Source organism: Budorcas taxicolor, chromosome 7, assembly GCF_023091745.1.
Source record: "Budorcas taxicolor isolate Tak-1 chromosome 7, Takin1.1, whole genome shotgun sequence".
Taxonomy (NCBI): Eukaryota; Metazoa; Chordata; class Mammalia; order Artiodactyla; family Bovidae; genus Budorcas; species Budorcas taxicolor.
The window spans coordinates 80,443,501-80,458,650 of record NC_068916.1 but is presented as its reverse complement, the minus strand read 5'-3'; the positions used below and the strand labels follow the sequence as shown (position 1 = coordinate 80,458,650).

The 15,150-nt window shown below is 41.5% G+C and overlaps 1 protein-coding gene and 1 non-coding gene across 2 annotated transcripts in view; both read right to left on the bottom strand.

The window, feature by feature from the left end:
- Positions 1-15,150, bottom strand: part of RASGRF2 (Ras protein specific guanine nucleotide releasing factor 2) — a 248,628-nt gene that overhangs the window by 157,896 nt on the left and 75,582 nt on the right. The gene's annotated exons all lie outside the window — the stretch shown is intronic.
- Positions 5,968-6,074, bottom strand: LOC128051855 (U6 spliceosomal RNA). The gene has a single exon (XR_008199774.1). It is a non-coding gene; the product is annotated as a U6 spliceosomal RNA (small nuclear RNA).

The window sequence follows — 15,150 nt, the reverse complement described above, 5'->3', positions numbered from 1 at the left end:
TACTTGGAACTAAAAAAGTCTTAAGACAATTCTAAAAATCACAATTTTAGTTCAGTTATCTCAACCTTCTCAGCACTTACATCATGTGTGCCATTAGTGTTAGAAAAAAAAAAAAAAAGCATAGTGTCAGCAATATTTTAAGTCACTTGTTCTAAGAAATTACCCTAAGAGAAGAAAGAAAGGCTGTGTAAGTGTAAACGGGAAGAGGGGGAAAGGAGAAAAAAATGGCACAGTCCTAAAAGAAATATGCTTTAGGGTACTTTAAAAGGAGGATGTGATAATAGAGCCTGAGAAAGTTACTTATTATAATAAAAACCCCACCCTTTCTCACCAGTTTTATTAGAAATATGCCAAATTTATTACAAACATGTTAGATCAGTGTTAGGTAGCAAAAGAATATTTTATTTTCTTCTATAAAAAGAAAAAGTCCAGACTAGCATGCAGAGCTGAATTCATGCAGACTCATCATTGATATATCTGCCTCCCTTCATTTCCAAGGTCCTGCTGAAATGCTAGGAAAACTGGTTTTTGTTTAAAGAAGGAAACCATAATAACATTATAAAACAGGAAAATATGTCATCAACAGACCAGAAGTTTTATGAAATTCTATGAAGAGAAAAACCAAGAAGAATCAGAATGGTGGGAAAATCAGAGCAAGGAAACCACACAGGCAGACCCCTTGCACAGGCATGGTTCCCACCAAGCGTGGCCAGAGAAGCTCCAGGTCCAGAATCAACAAACACAAAGGACAGGAGACGACAAGGGAAGGATCATCAGGGTCTTTCATTAAACAAGAGCCTTCAGAACATCTGGAAGTTAGGTTCCTCCTCTTCTCATTTTACAAGATAAAGAAAGAAAAGGTCCAACAGGCAAGAATGACATGTCCTCAAGTCAACCAAAGATCTGCTCTCTGTAGAAAGCAGGCCACCTTCCCAAAGAAGGCGCCTCATGAGGGGGTTAGACTCAGAGAACAGAGCTTGGCTTTACATCACATCCACTGCAGACACAAGACAGAGAGCAAAAGGGAAAGGCACTGGCGAGGGACTAGGAGTGAAGTACACTGCATGACTTTTCTACTGGGTAACAAATTACCGCAAACATAGAGGTTTAAACAGCACATACATATTATCTCATAGGTTCCGTGGGTCAGTTTAGCTGGATCCTCAACTCGGAGTCTCCCAAGGTTGTTATCAAGGTGTCAGCCCAGGTACATGCTGTTCTAGAGGAGTGAATGAGAGAGAACCCACACTCAAGTTCAATCAGGCTGTTGGAAAAAGGGATTTTCTTGCAGCTACAGAACTCAGGCAGTTTGCTTCTTCAAGACCAGCAGGAGAGCATCTCTGACCTCAGGGGTGGGCTTCCACCCCCCTCTCATTTGATTAAGTCAGGCCCACTGAGGAAAAGCTCCTTTTTAATTAACTCAAAATCAACTGATTTAGGACCTTAATTAACCTGCAAAATCCCTTTTCCTTTGCCATAGAATGTAATCTAGAAACCACTATTCACTCGTGTTCGCTATATACTAGTTGCCAGTAGCAAGTCACAGGTTCCACCCAAGCACACTAAAGGGGGTAGAATCTGACAAGGGAGAGTCCCAGCCAACCTTGCTGCCGTCTGCCCACCCACCTGAAAAGGAAGCCTGCACAACCACAAAAGGCACACAGAGACCCTTGTTCACAGTCACAGTGTTAAGCCCAGGCCAGCTACCTATAGTAACCCTCAAGATCCTTCATTTAGAAACAAAGATCACTAGACACTTGAGAAAATTAATCCCTAAGAAAAGTAGTAGGCGGCACGCAAGATGACCCCTAGTGATGGAACAGATCACAGCAAAAGTGATGGGACGGCCCTTCCAAGATCAGTGTACAAGGAGACTCTGGCTTCCACCTTATTATTGGCCTTCTCTTACCTTGCCGGTTTGTGCTGGCCACTGCCATGTCGTGAGCTGCTACATGGAGAGGCCCACACAGGCAGAAACTGAGAGAGGCCTCAGCCAACAGCTGATGAGAAACCGGGGCTTCCGTCCAGCAACTGGCAAGGAAGTGAATCCAGCCAACAATCACGTGAGTGAGCACCGTTCGAACCTGCAGGTGTGGCTGCAGACCTGGCTGACACCAGGATTGCTGCCTTGCGTCCTCGGGGCAGAGGCATCCAGCAAAACCATACCTAGATTCCCAAGCCACAGACACTGCGGGGGATGGCAGGTTGTTTATTGTTTTAAGCACTGGAGAGTAAACAAGCAGCAAGAGTTAATAAGTAAAGCCTCAAATGAGCAAACAGAAGAGATACTAGGGAAACGAGGCTAATCAGGCAACAGAGATTTATTATCTTCAGAGAGATATGGAAGGATAGTAAAGCCCTAAAGCAAACAGTGGCTGGAAAAGAAGTGATCAGATAAAAGGAAGAGTTCTTGGAAACAAAAACAATTGTTGAAAAATTTCAGGTCAATGAATGTGCCAACCAATAAACCAGACATGGCTAAAATCTAAGCTGGGTGGTGGCAGAGATAAAGAACACTGAACAAAAATACAAAGAGATTAAAAATAGGAGAGAAAATTTGAGCAGCCTGGAGTACAGATCCAAGAAGTCTAAAAACTATCTTATGGGAGTTTCAGAAGGAAAAAAAAAACACAGAGATTGTGATGGAGAGGAAATAATCAAATTCAAGAAGCCTTCCTTGAACTGAACACAGTACAGTTCAAATAGAAAGGCTAATCCAAATGCCAGAGAGGACAAATTTTAAAAATGTCACACCCAGTCACACCCTGGTAAAATGTCAGAGCTCTAAGGACAGAGATGGTGACTGCAGCCATGAAATCAAGCTTACCCCCTGGAAGAAAAGTTATGACCAACCTAGATAGCATATTCAAAAGCAGAGACATTACTTTGCTGATGAAGGGCCGTCTAGTCAAGGCTATGGTTTTTCCTGTGGTCATGTATGGATGTGAGAGTTGGACTGTGAAGAAGGCTGAGCGCCGAAGAATTGATGCTTTTGAACTGTGGTGTTGGAGAAGACTCTTGAGCGTCCCTTGGACTGCAAGGAGATCCAACCAGTCCATTCTGAAGGAGATCAGCCCTAGGATTTCTTTGGAAGGAATGATGCTAAAGCTGAAACTCCAGTACTTTGGCCACTTCATGCGAAGAGTTGACTCATTGGAAAAGACTCTGATGCTGGGAGGGATTGGGGGCAGGAGGAGAAGGGGACAACAGAGGATGAGATGGCTGGCTCGATGGATGTGAATCTGAGTGAACTCCGGGAGATGGTGATGGACAGGGAGGCCTGGCGTGCTGCGATTCATGGGGTCGCAAAGAGTCGGACATGACTGAGCGACTGAACTGAACTGAAGGATAGAGAAAAATCATGAAATCTTCCAAAGAGAAACCGGAGGTTAGCTAAAGAAAGTGAGTATCAGGCAGATGCGCTCCTCCTCAGTAACCCAGGGAGTTAGATCACAATAGAGAATTGAACATCAGCCTTGATAGTTGGTACGTAACATTTGTATAACCATGATGCAAATACCCCTCACTGTTTTTTAATTTTCAGAACCAACAGTGGCTTAATTAAACTTATAGAACAGAAGGTAAATGTTTAAAAAAGCTTACAAACAGAGAATAAATAATAGAGAAAGTAATAAAACCTCAGGGTTAGAAGAGAGAAAAGAACAATAAAAACATATTAAAAGTCTCAAATTACGTATCTTGCATAGCAGAGAGCCAATACATACCGTCCAAAGTTGGTAAATTAACAGAGGCTTAATGATATGATTTTAAGATATAAAGTCAACCACTGTAAGTAACACAGAGGGGACAGAGGAAGGAGAGGTAAGAGATTTGTAGGAGTGTTAAAGTCTTCATCTTTATAACAGGGAGCCAACAATATTGCTTAAAATTACTGAGTCAAGAAATAGATAAAAGGACTTCTTAGAAAATAGTATATGAACAAATAATAAATACAGAATAAAGGTGCTACTTAATCATATAAGTAAAAATTTTTCCTTTCACAAGGGCTTCCCTTGTGGCTCAGCTGGTAGAGAATCTGCCTGCAATGAGGGAGACCTGGGTTCGAACCCTGGATTGGGAAGATCCCTTGGAGAAGGGAAAGGCTACCTGGCCTGGAGAATTCCATGGACTATATAGTCCATGGAGAAGGCAGTGGCACCCCACTCCAGTACTCTTGCCTGGAAAATCCCATGGACGGAAGAGCCTGGTAGGCTGCAGTCCATGGGGTCTCGAAGAGTCGGACATGACTGAGCGACTTCACTTTCACTTTTCACTTTCATGCACTGGAGAAGGAAATGGCAACCCACTCCAGTGTTCTTACCTGGGGAATCCCAGGAACGGGGGAGCCTGGTGGGCTGCAGTCTATGGGGTCGCACAGAGTCGGACACGACTGAAGCGACTTAGCATCATATAGTCCACAGGGTCACAAAGAGTCAGACACGACTGCACAACTTTCATTTTTCACAAATTGTTTATCAAATTTATCAAGAGTTTCAGTAAATAATGCTCCTCAGCAAAACAGCAAAGATATGTTAAAATGGCTATACTACTGGAGTGAACTATGTCACAATATGCATCAAGATACATTAAAAAGGTCATACACATCCTTGGTCATAGTAATTACACTTCTAATAATCTAACCCAAGGAAAATAAACAGAGATCTGCACAAAGATGTACAAAGAAACAAGATGTGCATTCATTAATCATTTTAATGAATATAAGAAAGTGCAAACAATCTAAATGTACATGTATATAATATGGTAGTGATTAAACAAGCAATAGTCGATCCACACAATGGACTGATACATGCCATTTACAATCATATTTTAAAAGAACTGTAACATAATAAAGACATAGCCAAGACTTACTAATAAGTGAACAACAACAATAGCAAAAACTCCAGGAGATAAAAATAAACATGTTTTGTGTATGCACATAAGTTCAATTGCAGAGAGAGAAAATTATGTATATCACAGATATAAGGGTTGGGAAGGAGGGGTGACCAAGAGGGAATGATAGGCACTCCAAATAGAAACAGCAGTGTTCTTTCACTAGTACAATTATGGGTAATTTTTAATTAAATTCTTTTGTGTTTTTCTGTATTTTTCCAGCACCTCTATAATTTTAAGTGGAAGCCCCACATACACCAATCCTAATGACAGATATTTACTCTGTGAGACAGGATTATATAATGTTTGTTTTTTTTTTAACTTTCTTTTTTTTAATTTTTATTTTTACTTTATTTTACTTTATAATACTGTATTAGTTTGGCCATACATTGACATGAATCTGCCACAGGTGTACACGAGTTCCCAATCCTGAACCCCCCTCCCACCTCCCACCCCATATCATCTCTCTGGATCATCCCCGTGCACCAGCCCCAAGCATTCTGTATCCTGTATCGAACATAGACTGGCGATTCGTTTCTTACCTGATAGTATACATGTTTCCATGCCATTCTCCCACATCATCCCATGCTCTCCCTCTCCCTCAGAGTCCAAAAGTCCATTCTATACATCTGTGTCTCTTTTGCTGTCTCACATACAGGGTTATCATTACCATCTTTCGAAATTCCATACATATGTGTTAGTATCCTGTATTGGTGTTTTTCTTTCTGGCTTACTTCACTCTGTATAATCGGCTCCAGTTTCATCCACCTCATTAGAACTGATTCAAATGTATTCTTTTTAATGGCTGAGTAATACTCCATTGTGTATATGTACCACAGCTTTCTTATCCATTCATCTGCTGATGGACATCTAGGTTGTTTCCATGTCCTGGCTATTATAAACAGTGCTGCGATGAACATTGGGGTACACGTGTCTCTTTCAATTCTGGTTTCCTCAGTGTGTATGCCCAGCAGTGGGATTGCTGGGTTATAAGGCAGTTCTATTTGCAATTTTTTAAGGAATCTCCACACTGTTCTCCATAGTGGCTGTACTAGTTTGCATTCCCACCAACAGCGTAAAAATATGGAACACTTCACGAATTTGCGTGTCATCCTTGCTCAGGGGCCATGCTAATCTTCTCTGTATCGTTTCAATTTTAGTATGTGTGCTGCCGAAACGAGCACTGTAATGTTTATTTCCTTCTTAATATGTCCCTATGACTTCAAATTCATTCTTTCATTCAATGTTTATTGACTGGTACATACCCAGAAACTGTTCAAAGCACTGGATACAGGAGTAAACAAAACAGAAAAAAAAAAAAAAAAACTGTGCTCTTGTGAAGTTTACACTGTAGTACAGAGTGAAAAAAAAAGGTCTTAATGACCCAGATAACCACGATAATGTGATCACTTACTTAGAGCCAGACATCCTGGAGTGTGAAGTCAGGTGGGTCTTAGGAAGCATCACTATAAACAAAGTTATTGGAGGTGATGGAATTCCAGCTGAGCTCTTTCAAATCCTAAACAATGATGCTGTGAAAGTGCTGCACTCAACATGTCAGCAAATTTGGAAAACTCAGCAGTGTCCACAGGACTGGAAAGAGTCAGTTTTCATTCCAATCCCAAAGAAGGGCAATGCCAAAGAATGTTCAAACTGCCATATAATTGTGCCCATGCCGGTAAGGTTTTTCTCAAAATTCTTCAAGCTAGACTTCAGCAGTATGTGAACCTAGAACTTCCACATGAACAAGCTGGATTTAGAAAAGACAGAGGAACCAGAGATCAAATTGCCAACATTCTCTGGATAAGCAAAGGAATTCCAGAAAAACATCTACTGCTGCCTCATCGACTATATTAAAGCCTTTGACGGTATGGATCACAACAAACTATGGAAAATTCTTAAAGAGGTGGGAATACCACACCACCTTATCTGTCTCCTGAGAAACCTGTATATGGGTCAAGAAGCAACAGTTAGAACCGGACATGGAACAATGACTGGTTCAAAATTGGGAAAGAACTGCATCAAAGCTGTATATTTTCACCCTGCTTATTTAACTTATATGCAGAGTACATCATGCAAAAAAGCAAAGAGGAACTATGAAGCCTCTTGATGAGGGTGAAAGAGGAGAGTGAAAAAGCTGGTTTAAAACTCATCATTCAAAAGCCTAAGATCATGGCATCCAGTCCATCACTTTATTGCAAATAGAAGGGGGAAAAGTGGAAGCAGTAACAGAATTCATTTTCTGTGGCTCCAAAATCATTGTGGATTGTGACTGCAGCCATGAAATTAAAAGAGGCTTGATCCTTGGAAAGAAACTAATGACAAACCTAGACAGTATATTAAAAAGCAGAGATATCACTTTGCTGACAATGGCCCATATAGTCAATGCTATGGTCCTTCCAATAGTCATGTATGGATATGAGAATTGGAGCATAAAGAAGGTTGAGCACCAAAGAACTGCTGCCTTCGAATTGTGGTGTCGGAGAAGGTTCTTGAGAGTCCCTTGGACTGCAAGGAGATCAAATTAGTCAGTCTTAAAGGAACTCCACCCTGAATAGTCATTGGAAGGACTGATGCTGAAGCTGAAGCTCTAATACTTTGGCCACCTGACGCAAGGAGCCAACTCCCTGGAAAAGATCCTGATGCTGGGAAAAATTGAAGGAAAAAGGAGAAGGGAGTGGCAGAGGAAGAGACGGTTAGATAGCATCACTGACTCAGTGGACATTAACCTGAGCAAATGCCATGAGACAGTGAAGGACAGGGAAGCCTGGTGTGCTGCAGTCCATGGGGTCGCAAAGAGTCAAGCATAACTTAGTGACTAAACAACAAGAACACAGCAAAAGACATTAACATAAGAAAAATCTGTAGTGTGCTGTTGCTGTTTCGTCCTTCTCCAGGGGATGTTCACAACCTAGGGATCGAATCCATGTCTCCTGCATTGGCAGGTGGATTCTTTATCACTAAGGCACCTGGGAAGCCCAAGCAGTATGCTACTGGTGATCATTACCTTAAAGGAAAAAAACAGAGGAGTAGGAGAAGGCAATGGCACCCCACTCCAGTACTCTTGCCTGGAAAATCCCACGGACGGAGGAGCCTGGTAGGCTGCAGTCCATGAGGTCGCTAAGAGTCAGACACGACTGAGTGACTTCACTTTCACTTTTTGCTTTCATGCATTGGAGAAGGAAATGGCAACCCACTCCAGTATTCTTGCCTGGAGAATCCCAGGGACGGGGGAGCCTGGTGGGCTGCCATCTATGGGGTATGCGTCTATGTCGCACAGAGTCAGACATGACTGAAGCGACTTAGCAGCAGCAGCAGGGAAGGAAATGGGGGAGACGGGGTTACAATTTTAACCAGGGTATGAAGGAGGGTCTTTACTGAAAACCCAGCACTGGAGTAATGAATGATCTGAGAAGAGAGCCTTGTGGCCAGCTCAGGGAAATAGGCAGAGGAAATAGCAAGTGCAAAAGCCCTGTGGTGGGAGTGGGTCTGGCCTATATGGGAATGGCACAGTGGCCCGTTTACTAGGGGGCATACACGAGAGGCAGAAGAGGGGACAGGATTTTATGCAGGTAGGGTTCTAGAGACCAATCTAAAGTCTCGGTTGTCACCCTTTATGAGATGCAGAACTTTAATCAGAGGCAGGGCAAGATCTGACTTCTTTACAGGATCACACTGGATGCTGTGATATGAAAGGAGAGAGCTTGAGGGGTGGAGTATAAAGAAGAAAGGGAAACCAGTGGAATTTCCACAATAATCCAGGAAAAGTGCTAAAGACTAGTCCATGCTGGATGGTCATCTAGACGATCATCAACCATGGGACCTGGCACGAAACAGTCATTCAAATGAAATCACTGTCAAATGAAAGAAAATGTCCCTTCACATGACTTGTTTTGCACAGTTTATTCTTCTTTACAAAATAATTTTCTTTTCTCATAAGTTTCAAGTCATTTGAAGTATTTCATTGGGTCTCCCCAGTTTACTCTTATGGGGATATTGTCCCACCTTAAAAATCATAGGTTTTTTTTTTTTTAATGTACCCCACTAGTAGAATAAAAAATGTACTACAGATTGGATCAAATCAGTGAAATACATGCATGGCTTCCCTTTAGTGTAAGAGTTTTCAGAGCACTGTTATTTCTATTCTACTATATTACCAATACATGTTTTGTCTGATTAAATTTTCTGGTTGCTAGATAATGCTCAGGTTTAAGTGTTTCAGTCTAAACTACTCATTACTTCTGTTTTGCAATTTATTCACTTATTAGTTTTTGTTATTCAGTTTAAGTTTCCTTGAGAAAAAATGGTTCGTCTTTGCCAAGGGAAATAATAAAATTAAGCCATATAAATGAACATGATGAAAACCAAACTAAGCTGTTGAGTACCAACAGATGGCAAGTCTGAGGAATATATATGGGAGTAAAATATTCTTGGGTGATATTTATAATCAAAACCACTACTCCATGCAAGAGAGAAGAAATATTCCAGTAGAATCCCGAAGAGTCCAGAGATAAGGCACATTATAAAATCACAGGCCATAAAATTATCAGGAAGGAATTTTACTTGGGCCAGAACATTATCCTAGTTATTCTGCCATGTCTTTTTTTTTTTTTTTTTTCCTTCAGCTGCTCCAGGTCTTTGTTGTGGCATGCAGGATCTTTAAGTTGAGGCACGTGGGATCTAGTTTCCTGACCAGGGATTGAACCTTGGCCCCCCTGCACTGGGAGCGCAGAGTCTTAGTCCCTGGACCACTAAGGAAGTCCTTTATCCTAGCTATTTTGATTGAAGATATATTTGCTAACGAGAGAGAGATATGTGTCTAACACACTAGACAATTATAATTACAATTAGCATATATATCTAGCATATCAGAGAAAGGGAGAGAACTATAGTAAAACCCAAACTGAAAAGCTGTATAATGGGTAACTGAAGAAATATTCCCAGGATTATGCTCAATTTTATTGAGAAAACTTTGGAATCAGCATTCAGAGGCATCGTGGAATTTTTGGGAACTGGAGAAAGCCAGTTCAGGATGACAGTATTGTGGTTCCCAGCTAAACAATGTTTGAACACAGGCAGCAGCACCCTTATCTAAACAAGACCAGGCCTTCAGGCATCATTATAGCCACCTTAACATTGCTACCCTCCATTTTTCTGGCTCTCAAATGCTCTTGTATCAATAGGTCCACTCCACTGGCTTATCAATATTTTCCAGGTATCACATCAGTGTTAGAAGTTTTAACACTAATTTATTCCCACTAATCTCTTTTTTTCTACAGACAGGCTCTTCTTTCCTACATTGTCCCCTTTACAGTAAGTGGAAACTCAAGCATCTCTGTTAGGAGAGATCAAAAAGAGAAATAAAATTTAAGGACTAAGGATGTCAGAGTTGGACTATAAAGAAGCTGAGTGCCGAAGAACTGATGCTTTAGAACTGTGGTATTGGAGAAGACTCTTGAGAGTCCCTTGGACTGTAAGGAGATCCAACCAGTCCATCCTAAAGGAGACCAGTCCTGAATATTCACTGGAAGGGACTGATGCTAAAGCTGAAATTCCAATACTTTGGCTACCTAATGCAAAGAACTGACTCACTAGAAAAGACCCTGATGCTGGGAAAGATTAAAGGCAGGAGGAGAAGGGGATGACAGAGGATGAGGTGGTTGGATGGCATCACTGACCCAATGGACATGAGTTTGAGTAAGCTCTGGGAGTTGGGTGATGGACAGGGAAGCGTGGTGTGCTGTAGTCCACGGGGTCACAAAGAGTCGTACATGACTGAGTGACTGAACTGAAAGCTCCCTCTTTTAAACACTGCTTTCTTTTCAGTTCACAGTTATAGTTCATTACTTACAAAATCTGATTAACTTTGGGACATGTGAAAAGTTGTCACTAATCTTTTATAAAGCACAATTAAATATAAAAAATGAGCAAAACATTGTTATAAGGAAGTATAACAGAAAGCCAATAATGGTAAAGTTATTACTTTGATAGAAAGAAATTTTAAGGAATGCTTCTAAAACTAAATACATTTTATACTATAGTACTATATTTAAAAAGTGAGGAACATGTTTTATATCACAATTGATACTGATGACCCTTACTGAGACTTTTCTTTCTTTACAAATATGCATAAATACGTATCAGTAGAATTCTCTTTATGATCACCAAAAATTCTTGAGCCAAAGTATATATCTAACTATATTCATTAAACACAAATGAATTAAAGGTGTTTATAAATTTATAAAACAAATTTTGTTTGTTTAATTTCTATTATGAGGACTCTAAACAAAATAGTAATGGAAACAGGTGCTGGTGGGACTGTGGAGGAACTGGAACCCTCATACATTGCCAGTGGGAATGGAAAGTAGTGTATCCATGGGGGAAACAGTCTGGCAGTTCGTTGAAAAGCTAAACATAGAGGTGCTACATGACCCCAAAATTCTTGCCTTGTGCTAAGTTGCTTCAGTCGTGTCCAACTCTTTGTGACCCTATAAACTGTAGCCCTCCAGGCTTCTCTGTCCATGGGATTCTCCAGGCAAGAATACTAGAATGGGTTACCATGCCCTCCTCCCGGGAATCTTCCCAACCCAGGGACTGAATGTGTGTCAAACCCGTGTCTCTCATATCTCCTGTGCTGGCAGGTGGGTTCTTTACCACTAGTGCCATCTGAGAACTGAAAACATAAATCCACACAAAAACTCATATACAAATATTCACAGTGGCACTGCTCATAACTGCAAAAAGAGGAAACAGCCCAAATGTCCATCAATGAATGAAGGAACAAAAAGTGGCATAGTCACACAATGGAATAGTATTCAGCCATGAAAAGGGTGGAGGGCTGATTACGCTACAGCATGAATGAACCTTGATAACATTATGTTAAGTGAAAGAAACCACAGACAAATGCATGTACATGAAATGTCCAGAATTCACAAATCCATAGAGATAGCAAGTAGATCAGTGGTTGGCTAGGGCTAGGGAAATCAGGGAATAGGGAATAACTGTTAATGGATGGGGTTTTTTCCTTGAGTGTTGAAAATGTTCTGGAATTAGGTAGTGGTGATGGTTGCATAACTTTGTGAATATACCAGAAATCATTAAATCACAAACTTTAAAATGGTGCATTTTTATGGTGTGTGAATTGCATCTCAATTTTAATAATAATAATAATACTTTTTAAAAAGCAACGAAATGACTTCTCCCCAAAAGCAGTATTTTCACTCACTGCATGATAAGTCAAAGATTTTTATGTCAAAAAATGCCATAGATTTAAGTACAAGACAAAAAATGACATGGGCTTATAACAAATGTGAAAAATAGAAAATATCTCTGTCACACAAAGAGCTCACAAACAAACTGATAAGAAAAACACCAATTGGAAAAATGGGGAATGGATATGAGATAGTAATTCATATAGGTAGTAGAGACAAATATTAACAATAGCAAAAAATAGTCTCACCAATAATCAAGGAAATACTTATTACACAAGATACCATTCTCTACCCATCAATATAATAAAGATTTTTTAAAATGATTCCAGCTTTCTCATGCCCTAGCAGAGGGAGATTAAATTGGTACCCAAATTTCTGAAAAGCAACTTGGCCCTGTGCCAAGAGCAGGGATAAGAGATGAGCAGGACACATTTGTGTTGAAGGAATTCAAGCTGACAGGGAGAAGCAGAGAAACAAATCAATGCAATAATCTCACAGAGGCTCAGAGATAAATAAGAGGTTACAAGGGGGCTCAAAGAAGGGAATGGTCAGCACTTCCTAGAGCTGGAGAAAGAGGATCCAGGAAGATGGTGCAGATGACTGAGACCTGAGCCTGAAAGATGAGCCAGAGTTACTCAAGCTGGAGGGACACCCCAGCACATCTGAATTCCTGAGCTCAGGACACGGTTGGGGGTGGTGTGCGAATGGGGGAACGGCATGAGAAGCTCACAAAGGTCAGCTCAGAGGGTCCTTGCTTGACTGGCTCACTGCATCCCAGAACTTGCTAGGGAGGGAATAAATATCAGTTGAATGAATGAATTTTTTTTCCTTAAAAGGGACCATCATACTATTCTCCCAACCCCTGTATCTGTTTAAATTTTTATATCATAAGAAAATAGACTCTAATAACTAAAATTACTCAAGGGCACCTGGAATTATTCTAGAAGATCAGATGTTTTCTTCAGAAAGGGTATTCCGTAATCGTGTGGAAGACAGATCAGAATGATACACATGTGGAAGGGAGACCTCTTGCAGAAAACTAGTTTTGGGCTTACTGAGTATCAGTCTATCTATATACACACATGCAAATACGTAGGAAAAAAAAACAAACATAACAAATTGTGACCAGTAAGTCCTCTGAGGAAATAAGTAGGCTTGAGGAATGTTGGGGGAGAGGGGAAGGATATGAGTGGAAACTAGAATTTTGTACCCTCTGCACTTGTGCATTGTTTAAATTTTCATTTTCTTTTTGGAGAACTTGCATTTATAGGTATTATTTGTGTAATTCAAAAATAAGTACTAAATACAAAATGGCAAGTTGAAGTTACATAAGGAGCGAAAAGCTCTGGAAAGTCATGTTGACCCAGGTGACACAGCTTCAGCGGGGCAGAGACAGAAACCCACCCCCAGAGGCTGGAAAGAGCAGAGGTGTATGCAAAGAAAGAACAAACAAATCATTTCTCCAAGAAACCTGGCTGCACTTTCAAGAGTGGTCAGCAGCTGGAGGAGGATTTAGGGCCAAGGCAAAGGGTTTCTGGTTTTTAGGTGGGAGACAAATATTTAAGAAAAACCAAAGTACACAAGAGAAAAGTCAAGGGGAGCAGGCTAAAGGGAGATAGGAGGTTCAGGGAAACCCACTGGAACTATAAGAGAGAAATGAATCAATTATCCAGCAAGAAAATCAGAGGGAAGAAGCCAATGGTAGAGACCTTCCTTGAACCAGAGAGGTTCTCTGGAGGCGGCCCCCTGCAGGGGGTGAGCCCACGTGCACATGAGGACCCGCTCTGCGAGTGGAGACACAAGGTCGCACTGCGGTGTCAGCTGACGCTTAAGGAAGGAGAAGAGACAAGCGTCTGAGGCAGACAACCCTGTGAGGAACAGGAAAGATAACTGACAGGCAGGAGGATTAACAAAGGGCTGCAAATAAGACAATCCAAGCCCCATGTTTCTCCACAGAAAACAATTTCTACTATCCAACCAGGCGAGTCTTTCCGTCCACAAACACTGTTCCTTTTCTTTCGTGTTGCGCTCTTCAGGCTCTAAGGGAAAAGGCGCGGAAGTCTCTTTCATCGTAGCAGGTGTGGAGGCAAAGGTCTGACAGGCGTTCTTGGTAAAGAAAGACAGTATCTCAAACACACAAAACTCCACATCTTCAGCTTTTTGATAGTGGCAGTCTCACTGTTACAAGAAGAATACAAAATATGGCCTTCGGATCGCTCTAGGCTGTATAACATTACCATGCGTGTCTGATTTCCTAGCCCTGTGGCTTTGCGGTGACACATAAAACATTTTCAGCTTTTCTGTGTAATCACTCTTCTGACTTGTGAGGGACTGCCCCATGCGCAATCTACAAAGTGCTAATTTTATGGGGATGACAGAATACACACAGTGGCCTTCAGTGCTGGACAGATTTTGTATTATACACTTGGCTCCAAAGTAAGCCTCTGCTGCTGCTGCTAAGTCACTTCAGTCATGTCCGACTGACTCTGTGTGACCCCATAGACAGCAGTCCACCAGGCTCCCCCATCCCTGGGATTCTCCAGGTAAGAACACTGGAGTGGGCTGCCATTTCCTTCTCCAAAAGTAAGCCTCTAGCCAGGTAAAAAGAATGAGGTTACAAGCATTAGGTGTTTGGTGCAACTACCATGGTGGGGGGCGGGGGGCGGTGGGGTGCGTGTGTGTGTGTGTGTTTTAGAGGGAGAGGTGAAGAGATAGAGAATATGAACAAAGCTGCCTCAGGCACAGACCCAAGAAGCTGGATTAGAGCTTTCTTTAGTGGACAAGAAGACAAGGTTTAACTGAAAACCTTAACTGGAGGATTAAGTTTCTCCACTCATCAAGTTCAGAACTGACTTCAGGGTGAAGGAAAGGGCTGTGGCAAGCCCTAGCCAAACATAACCCGATGTGAGCTTTATGGGATGGAGTCACATGGCCAGTTTCTTTTTCTCTTGCAAATACCTTCCCCATGAAGGAAAACCTAAGAGCCACCTGCCACAGGCACACACGGAAGGGAGGAAAGAGCACCGAAGGTGTTGAGTTTTAGCTGGAG